The sequence below is a fragment of the Eptesicus fuscus genome, chromosome 6 (genome assembly GCF_027574615.1).
Source record: "Eptesicus fuscus isolate TK198812 chromosome 6, DD_ASM_mEF_20220401, whole genome shotgun sequence".
Classification (NCBI taxonomy): domain Eukaryota; kingdom Metazoa; phylum Chordata; class Mammalia; order Chiroptera; family Vespertilionidae; genus Eptesicus; species Eptesicus fuscus.
In genome coordinates, this window is record NC_072478.1 from 33,607,031 (window position 1) to 33,617,468 (window position 10,438).

The following is a 10,438-nucleotide window of genomic DNA, read 5'->3' on the forward strand; positions in this document are numbered from 1 at the left end:
GGCGTGGAGGCCCAGGTGGCTGCAATCGATCAAGGAAGAGAGTCAGAGAGCAGCCCAGAGATTCGTCATTTCCTCTCTCTTGTTGGAGACAAAGGTGCTTCCTGCCTACTCCAAATTTGTACAGATCTGCTCTGTATGAGCAGGTTAATCCATTTTTTAAAATATTTTTATTGATTTCAGAGAGGGAAGGAGAAGGATAGAGAGGTAGAAACATCAATGATGATGAGAGAATGATTGATTGTCTGCCTCCTGCACCCCCCCCCACTGGGGATTGACCCCCCCGCAATCCAGGCATGGGCCCTGACAGGGAATAGAACGGTGATCTCCTGGTTCATAGGCCAAAGGTCCAACACTTAACCAAGCCAGCCGGGCAAGTTAATCCATGTTGATGGAATAGAGGGAAGGCCAAAGGTTTGGCATTGGATAGATGTGAGTTCAAATTCCACCCCCGCCCCCCTTACTCCATGTGACCCAGGAGGTGAATGACATGCTCCGTGTTTGGTGAACCTCCTTGTCCAATGCAGCCACATTCACTCTGCAGAGTGGTTACAATGAGCAAATGAGTTTATGCACATAGAGCACCAGGGACAGAGCAAGCACTAATACATCTTGATTCCTTTCCTTCCTCTTGCTATTTCTATTACTTGACTCTACCACCTGAGCTCCTTTGGATACCTCAGGCTTTATCTCCTAAAGAGGTGGGTAAGTAAGGAGAAGACCATAGAATACAGATGCAAGAATGCAGGGCAAGCAGTCAGGAGGCCTGGGCACCTTGCCCACTCTCTCAGTGCCAAGTCTCATGTGTGGCCCTGGGGGATGCCCGGAGAGCTGGGCTTTCATCCTTCAACTACCAGGTGAGAGGGTCCCAAACCCTTCAGGGACCAGAGTGGGGACAAGGAGACTTGTAACACAAAGAGACGTCACCACTCCATGTTGTGTGCTTTCTCCATTATATGGTGATGTTTGCTTTCCTATGAAAAGAATGCCCTCCTTCCCATCTCTCCAAAGTCTTTGGAAGATGCATGATGAAGCCAGGGGTGAGTACCCCAGCCCACTGCATGGACACTGGGGGCTCAGGCCTTTCATGGTTGGGTCAAGGCCATTTGTCCAACTACTCATTTCTATTCCCACTGTGTGGAGCTCACTGCCTCACCTGGAACTCCTGCAGAAGCCTGACTCATTCTCTCCAGGTCACCACACCATGCTCTGTTCTGTGTACCTGCTGGCCAAGTTGTCCTGAAACCCAGGTTTTACCTAGATATTTCCTGTGCTCCAAACTCTTCAAGAGTTTTGCAGTGTCTGCAGAAAAAGCTCATAGCCTTTATCCCACAATTCGAGGCTTCTCAGGTCTGCTCCTTAAGCCTCTCAGCTCCTGCTCTTTCCTACAGGAAGTCCCAGCTCCAATCCAACTGCCTGTCTCAGGCCACCCCCACCCTTCTGCACCCTGCCTTGGCTCTCCTCCTTTGTGGAACTTTCCCCAGCTCCCAAGTCTGGGGCAACTGCTATGTTCAGCATGGTTCCCCGACATTTCCCACATCCTGGGCTGTATCTTTCCTGGCCATCTACCTCAAGGCCTGTGAGGCAAAACCAGTGCTCCCCAGGGCACCGAGCCCCAAACTTGGCACATAGCAGGGACCCAGGAAATTAATACTGACTAATAAGGCAGGTGTTTCCCAGAGCCTCATACAGACCCCAGGCCTGCCAATAAGCTAATAGTTGAGTAATTATGATCCGGTGAGGAGTCGTCCCTGCTTCCATGTGGTTCAGACCATGCCAGACCCTCACTAATGTGGCTGCCGCAGCCATGGTCCCTGCTTACAGTTCCTCCAGCACCCACATCTCCCTTCCCTACTTGCCTCCCTATTTACCCCATTCCTCTGAGGGGGAAGGATTCTTCTCTCATTTTCAAAACCTTGGTGCACAAAGAGGCCTTGTAATCCTCTCTCATCTCTGGCACCAACTTTATAATTAGCTCCTCCAGCCTCCTCCCTCCCCACTAATCCCTTTAAGCCGCTGTCTCAGACCTCCCGCTCACAGCCCTGCAGCTGCCTGTGCTGCTACTCCACGTGCCTTCCCGAAGGACTAACTGTTCTCCTCACTGGATTTTTATTTTCACTCATGACAGTGAGCATCCTTCTTGGCCCTTCCTGAGGGACCAAGAAGAAAAAGAAGGGACATTGGGGCCCTAACCGGTTTGGCTCAGTGGATAGAACGTCTGCCTGCAGACTGAAGGGTCCCAGGTTAAATTCCGGTCAAGGGCATATACCTTGGTTGTGGGCACATCCCCAGTAGGGAATGTGTAGGAGACAGCTGAATCGATGTTTCTCTCTCATCAATGTTTCTACCTCTCTAGCCCTCTCCCTCTCCCTTCCTCTCTTTAAAAAATCAATAAAATATTTTTTTTTAAAAAAAGGGACACTGGGGGATACAGGGATGCTGGGGGGGACATGATGGTGTGGGGGCACAGTAACATCGGGGGACATGCCATTGGGGGACACAGTAACATTGGGGGACATGCCATTGGGGGACACAGTAACATTGGGGGACATGCCATTGGGGGACACAGTAACATTGGGGGACATGCCATTGGGGGACACAATAACATTGGGGGACATGCCATTGGGGGACACAGTAACATCGGGGGACATGCCATTGGGGGACACAGTAACATTGGGGAACATGACATTGGGGGACACAGTAACATTGGGGGACATGCCATTGGGGGACACAGTAACATTGGGGAACCATGTCCCCCATAATCACCATATTCCCAACATCATTGTGTCTCTCAATGCCACTGTGTCCTTCAGTGTCATCCCAGCAGAAGAGTGGAATGAGGAGCAGTTTGGGAGGCAGGGGTGAGGGAGTGATGGGAAGGGCCACTCTCTGTAGGAGCAGGCACACTGCAGGTGAGTGCATCCCCCTCTGAGTTGTTATGGTGTGATGAGCGCCCCAGGGAGGATGAAGCAGCACAGACACTACAAGGTCAGCTCTGGCTCCAGGTGCCTCAACAGCAGAACCCAAAACCCTGGTCCACTGACATCTGCAAGGCTAATGACTGACAAAAGCAAACTCAGGAGGTCCCTACATTTGACCCAAGAACAGGTCACTAAAGGAGGAGGCTGATAACAGAGGATGGCGAAACAAAGGAGAAATAAGAGGCAGGTGTCATTACAGGTCAAGCTGACAACTGTCCCAGTGTACCCAGGACTGCTCCAGTGTTAGCACTGAAAAACCTGCCAGCCAAGACCCCACTGTCCCCCCACCTCCTGCCCCAATTAACTATCTGCATGCCCTGGGCAGCTCCTAGGATCAGGTGGCCTCTTTTGGGCACTGGCCCTGCAGGCAGGCTTTGTTCAGCCACCCCCCATGACTGAGCTCTAAAGGTGACTTCCTTTTGGACCTCCAGGTTACACAGGATCAAATCCCCCCCCCCCCCTTCCAGGGGTTGCCTCATGGACCCAGAAAAAGATGCCACCGTGAAGGATAGGAAACCGAGTACTGGTGACCTGGCTGAGCGCCTGGGTGCAGTGAGGCTGGAAAGCAGAACCCAAACTAGAAAGCTGGGCTCTTCGGTTATGGGAGCCAACAACTCTCTCCTTAGCTTAATGGGTTTGAGTAGAAACAGAGAAGAACACAAGACCAGGGAGCAGCCCCAGTGAGTGCCCTGCCTTTCCCAGATTCTGAAGCTGCATTTCTGAGTCAGGAAGGCCCCTGGGGGCAAAGAGGGAAGAGGAGATGCAGCTCTGAAGCCCCTGACAAATCCTCCCACTGTGTTCCCATAGGGGATAACTGTCCCATTCCTACATGCCAGTGAGGGTAGGGGGAGGAGAGAACATAGCACAGGCCCTCGGGTCAGCTGATACATGAAGCCGCATGGATCGGTTTTTCCCTCAATGCTTTTTCTCCTTTCAAAAGCATGAGGTTCAACCCTGGCCAGTATTTCTCAGTGGTTAGAACGTCAGCCCTCACATGGAAGGGTCACCAATTCGATTCCTGGTCAAGGGCATGTGTCTGGGTTGCAAGTTCAATCCCCGGACCTGTTTGGGGCGCATGCAGGAGGCAACCAATAAAGGTGTCTCTTACACATCAGTGTTTCTCTCTCTCTCTCTCCTCCCTCCCTCCCTCCCCTTCCACTCTCTCTAGAAAAAAATCAATGAAAAAAATATCTTCAGATGAGGATTAACAACAAAATAAAATCATGAGGTTCCTCTCCCTAAGCAGGAGCAGGAAAGGACTTGGCCTCTTTAACAAGACAAGCTACGTAGGCTAGATAGCAGGCCTGGCCCAGAGAGAGGGTGACCTGAGTCCTCTTTGCCATATTATGAACCAGGTGAGCCACAGGGTCAAGACCCCCACTCACCGTAGATGGGAGATAGCCCTTTCCCCATTAACACTCAGTGGGGATGAGGACAATAAGAGAAGGCTATGAAGGCGAGAAGCCTAGCTCCTGAGTGCAAGGAGTCAGGGAGAAGGGGCAACGAGAAGAAGGGGTTGGAGCTGGAGGACAGCAAGGAGGGTCTGGTTCCCAGCTCTCCACTCTCCACTCCCAGCTTGGGGTCTGGTGGGGGAGTGCCCATGGTGGTGGGAAAAAGTCCCACCACCAGATAAGATGGGAGATACTTCCACAGCAGAAGGGACTCCCCACTCCCACTTGGGATAGGGCCTCATCCAGGTGTGCTGGGCAGAGTGGGTTAGAGGAGGCTCTATGTTCAGCTTTCCCGAGTTACCTGGGTGCCAGGAGGTATGGACTAGACCACGCAGGAGCTCAGGGAATAGGTGAACACTAAGCCTGGGGGTGGGGACTGGGGGGGATGAATCATTGATGCTAAAGGGGTCCCAGCAAACTCCAGGGTCCACAGCACAGTCAGAGCATCGTGGGACTGATGTAGGTCAGCAAAGGATGAGAGAGGGCTGCCAGGGGATTTCAGGAGGAAGCAGGGCGAGAAAGCCGAGAAGGCATCCCAGCTGTTTGTGTGTGGGGGAGGGAGGCAGAGAAAAACAGACTAAGGGGCAAAAGGAGGAAAAAATAGAAGTCACAGGAAATGCTCCGAAAGGTGACAGGGGCAGTGGGAGGAATTGAGCAGGGTGGGCCTGCAGGGGAGGAAATAGCTTTGTCACCAGCCCTGGAAGTGAGTGAGGCCAGGGTGAGGGGCTGGAGGCAGGAGCAGGCAGCAAGAGCGATGGGTTCAGGAAGAGAAGAAATACAGTGAGAGAAGTCTGCAGGCGGGGTGGAGGCTGGGGTGGGGGGGGGGGGGGCAGAAGAAAACTTTAAGGCAATGACACCAAGGCTAAACCTAAGAGGGAGTGAGCCGGAAGGAGGGGGGAGTGCCATGGCCGTAAAGGGTGATTGATATTACACGTGGACAGCTACCATGACGTGAATAGTACATGTCCCCAGAAGAAAATGCTTATGACATGCAGCCTTCAGAGAGCACCAGGACCGCTGTGCTTAGCAGCAGCTGGGCCCTTCACAGGGTCCTGCACTGCCACACGGGTCTACACAGGCAGCATGAGGTCTAGACCATTTCCAGCACCGCCTTTTAGTGTCTCCGGTTTGCCAAGGAGCAGCACTATTTTATGAGCCAAGAAGAAAGAAAAAAATGGTGGCAAACTAAGATAAGGACATGTTATTTATAGCTAGGTGCATCCTGACTTCAGAGATATTAAAACATGGGGAGAAAACATGTGTATTAAAGTCAGTGAAATGCAGTATGACAAAGAGCCAAGCACAGGCTGAAAACATATCCATGATAAAGCCACGGCGCTGAGGCAAGTTTGCAACCTGATAGTCATGTCATGATGATCAAACGGGTAAGTGTGACTCCTAGGAAAGAGGAGGGGACCATGAGATACCACTTTACACCCATCAGGATAGCTATTGTTAGAAAGAAAAAAACAACTAAAAACAAAAACAAAAACACAGCTCTGGCCAGGTGGCTCAGGTGGTTGGAATGTTGTCCTGTACACCAAAACATTGTGGGTTTGATTCCCGGACAGGGCACATACCTAGGTTGCAGGTTCGATCCTCAATCAGGGCATGTATGGCAGGCAACTGGTCAATGATTTTACTCTCTCTCTCTCTCCAGGCTTCTCTCTCCCTAAAATCAATAAAAACATAACCTCGGGTGAGTATTTTAAGAACAAAAACAAACAGAAAGCAACAAATATTGACAAGGATGTGGAAATTTTGCTTGTGGGAATATAAAATGGTGCAGTGCTATGGAGAATAGTATAACAATTCCTCAAAAATTAGATATACTAGTAGAATTACCATGTGATCCAGCAATTCCACTTCTGGGTACACACCCAGAAGAATTGAAAGCAGGATCTTGAACAGATATTTGCACCCCTATGTTCATAGAAGCATTACTTAAAATAGCCAAAGGGTAGGAGCAACCCTAGTATCCATTGATGAATGGAGACACCAAATGTGGTACATTCATATGATGAAATTATTCAGCCTTAGAAAGGAAGGGAATTCTGACACATGCTACAATAGACAAGTCTTAAAGCCATTATGCGCAGTGAAATAAGCCATACACAAAGGGACAAATACCATATGAGTCCACTTATGTGAGGTACCTCAGCAGTCAAATTCATAGAGACAGAAAGTAGGATGGTGAAGGCCAAGGGTTGGAAGAACGGGGAGTTAGTGTTTAATGGGTACGGAGTTTCACTTTGGGAAGATAAAGTTCTGAAGATGGATGGTAGTGATGGTTGCACAGCAGTGTGAATATACTTAATGCCACTGAGCTGTGCGCTTAAAGATGGTTAATTTTATGCTTTGTATATCTTACCACAATAAAAATGTAAAGTAAAATAATAGAAAAATAAAAAATGAGCCAATGGAATGAATTGTCCTTTAAGAAAGGCAATTTGGTGGATGAAGACTTCCCAAAGCTGGGTGCAGAAGTGGTGGAGGGTGAGGGAAACACCACGCTGGCTCCACATGGCAGACCGGGCACTCCCTGGGCTCAGGGTTCTGAGTGGTGGATTCAGGAACAGTGTAAACAGAGGGAGAGGAAGGAGGGTCTAATGAGAGTAAGGCTTTTGATTAATTGGTATAAAGCAACCTAGTCACAAACATTGATGCCTATTATGTGACAGACATTTGATGAGACACAGAGAACGAGGCACAATGTGGAGAGATGGGCTCATGCTCCATGGAATTTATAATCCAGGGAGAAAACAGAACTACTCACCCTTTGGTACATGACTGTCCCTGGCTCAGCCACCTTGGCTCTGCCAGCAACTAGCTGATGACTGTGGGCAATGTACTTGACTTTTCTGCATTTCAGTTACTTTAATCATAAAATAAAGGTGCTAAACTAAAGGGCTGCTGAGGTTACACTAGGAGTTTGTAGTAAAAGATAGCACAGGATGCTGTACTATAAATGATTACCTTTGAATCTGGAAGACCTCTTGAGAAAAGATCAAAGGCATTCGTTCTTAAAATTTTCCAGGTAAAACCCTCCTTTTTCACAATTGTGAAAACCATGAAGGACGCCCCCATCCAGAAAAATGAGCACATTCCCAAATGCACAAAGTATTGCATACAATTTCATGGGCCTCTGAAACCCACCCATAGGAGCCCCCTACCCCAGAGATCCACAAGGCCCAGGTTAAGAACCTTTCACCTAAGTCTGAGGATCTAATGTAAAACATGGGGATGATAGTTGATAACACTGTGTTGTGTAATAGAAATTTGCTAAGAGAGTAGAACTTTCAACAACACATAAAAGAACCCTTGATGTAGTCCTTGGAGATTAAGAAACTAAGAGGAGGGACAACAGAGGAAAAGACCGTGGAGCTCTGGGCTGACCAGTACATGCTGATGGTGTGGCTTAGGAAGAAGAAGAGATCCTGTTTGTGAATATAGACTCTCTCTCTCTCTAGTTCAACCTATAACTACTGGGAAAAGTTTTCTAAAAATGGTTCCCTTTCGTTATGGTGATAAAGGAAGGGCACATCCATGACAACTCAGGAAAAGAGACTTAAGACTGGAAGAACCCTGAGATTGACACAGGAACTAAAATCATTGGAAACCCTGTTTAAAAAAACAAACAAACACAAAACCAGCATTAGAGTATCTTCCTGTATCCTTCTCCCCCCAATACCCCCCACTAAATACACACACACACTTTGCTAATATTCTCTAGATAGCTTATCAACAAGGGAAGTAGGCTAATGAGATGGCCTAGATTTACAGGGCTTAAAACACAATATGGAATGTGCTAAGTGGGATGTCTGAGCTCCTTGTATGCAGTAAGTTCTTCTGGGTTTGTCCCTACTGCTGAATGAATGATGCTCATGAGATCATGCAGTGGTAAGAATAAGGTGAGGAGTACAGTCTGCAAAGAGTGAGATAGTAATAAAATGGGGACAGGATAACCCCAGGGCAGAAAGCTCTTCTTGCCCAACCATGGGCTAGTGCCTGGAGGGAACAGGCAAGGGAAATGGGAATCCAACAATTGCCATAGGATGGAGGTAGCTGGGAGACTCTGTGAAGTGCACAGACAGGATGCACACTATCAGGCTGCCCATGGGCCTGAGCAGCTGAGAAAACAACTAAGGGGGCCTGTGGTCCAACAAACATATAATTGCAAGTGAAAGCATTGGAGCGAAGATGAATAAGTCAATGCTGGAGAGAAGGAAGGGACTAGATTTCTTTGGGGTGACCCTAGAGGGCAGAACTGGGAGTTAATAATGGCCAGGGCTTTCCTAGGACACTGAGCCTGATGTCAGCTCAACTTAGAAAACAACTTTTAAACAACTAGACTAGAGTGATCCCAAGATGACTGCTGTATCAGAAATTGCCTTAGCTACAAGTAACAGAGACCCTCCTCCCAAAATAATGTAATCCAGGTAAAAGTTTATTTATCTCTCACATAAAAGAAAGCTGGAGATAGACACTCTGAGCTGGTACAGAAGCTCCATGATGCCATTAATGTTTCTGGCACCTTCCATATTTCTACCCAGTTGGCCTTACTGCTAATTTTCCTACAGTTTTCTCATCATCACAAGATAGCTACTGTGGGTCCTGCAGTTTGACTAGGATTCGCTTAGCCTGAAACTAATGGTCTGCTTCCCCAGTCACCAAGATCACAGCTTCCAGCCATCCCCTGAGCTCCTGCAGGGTCCTGACCACATCCCGTGGCACCCAAGTAACTCAGGAAAGCTGAGCATCAGAACCTCCTCTCATGGATTTCTCCAAACATGCCTTGATGAGGCCCTATCCTGAGTAGGAGTGGGGTCAGGGGAGTCCAAAAGGAGGTCTCCTTTAGAGCTCAGTCATGCATCTTGGCTGGACAAAAGCCCTTTGATGTTGGAGTATCTCTCACCTTATCTAGATATCCCTCCCCCACTGTTGGTACTCATTCACTTGAGCCCAAGATGGGAGTAGAGTGTGGAGAGCTGGGAGCCAGAACCCTGTTTGATTTCTTCCAGCTCTTCTTTTTCCCACTCATCCTCATTCCAGTAAGAGGAAGGAAGAAAAGCAGAGGCACTTACTGAGTTAGCCCCTTGGAAAGTTGACCTGACACTTTTATCTAACAACTTCTGCCCCGTCCCCCTGCAGAGCGTACATGACCATCGCTGCTTGCACGGGGAGCTGGACATGACCACAGCAGAGGTGGGAGATGAAGCATGTCAGCAATGACCAATCTGGGCCATCACTGGCATTCAAGTGGAGAAAGTGATATAAAGTTTGAGGGCGATAAAGGACAGATGGAGAGAAAACTTCAAGGCAAATTCTAGAGAACAGGAAGAGGTGAGAACCACCCCTTGGACCCACTAAAGCCTACACGCTGCTGCATTCCCACATCCAGCCTGGGCGTCCCACCACCATGGCCATCATGCCCAAGAGAAAGGCTGAAGGGGATGCTAAAGGAGATAAAGCCAAGGTGAAGGACAAACCACAGAGAAGATCTGCCAGGTTATAAGCTAAACCTGCTCCTCCAAAGCCAGAGCCCAAGCCTAAAGAGGCCCCTGCAAAGAAGGGAGAGAAGGTACCCAAAGGGGAAAAGGGGAAAGCTAATGCTGGCAAGGATGGGAATAACCCTGCAGAAAATGGAGATGCCAAAACAGACCAGGCACAGAAAGCTGAAGGTGCTGGAGATGCCAAATGAAGTGTGTATTTTTGATAACTGTGTATCGCTGGTGTCTGTTCAGTTTGAAATACTATTTTTTATCAAGTTTTATAAAAATTCAGAATTTTGTTTTACTTTTTTTTTTTTTAGCTATATTGTTAGCACACAGAACACTTCATTGTTGTTTTTTGGGGGGAGAACATATAGTACTAGTAGATTGTCTCCAAAGCTGGATTGACATGGGGGAAAAAAACACCTTTCCCTTCTAATTTTGAGAGATTTCCTCTTGGTTCCTAGGAGGGATCCCTTGAGGCTGACACACGTTAGGCACTTTGGCACAAACACCT

At 48.4% G+C, this 10,438-nt stretch overlaps 1 pseudogene; it reads left to right on the plus strand.

Moving 5' to 3' along the window:
• The first annotated feature begins 9,857 nt into the window (after positions 1-9,857).
• Positions 9,858-10,231, plus strand: LOC103294460 (non-histone chromosomal protein HMG-17-like; annotated as a pseudogene).
• The last annotated feature ends 207 nt before the right edge of the window (positions 10,232-10,438 follow it).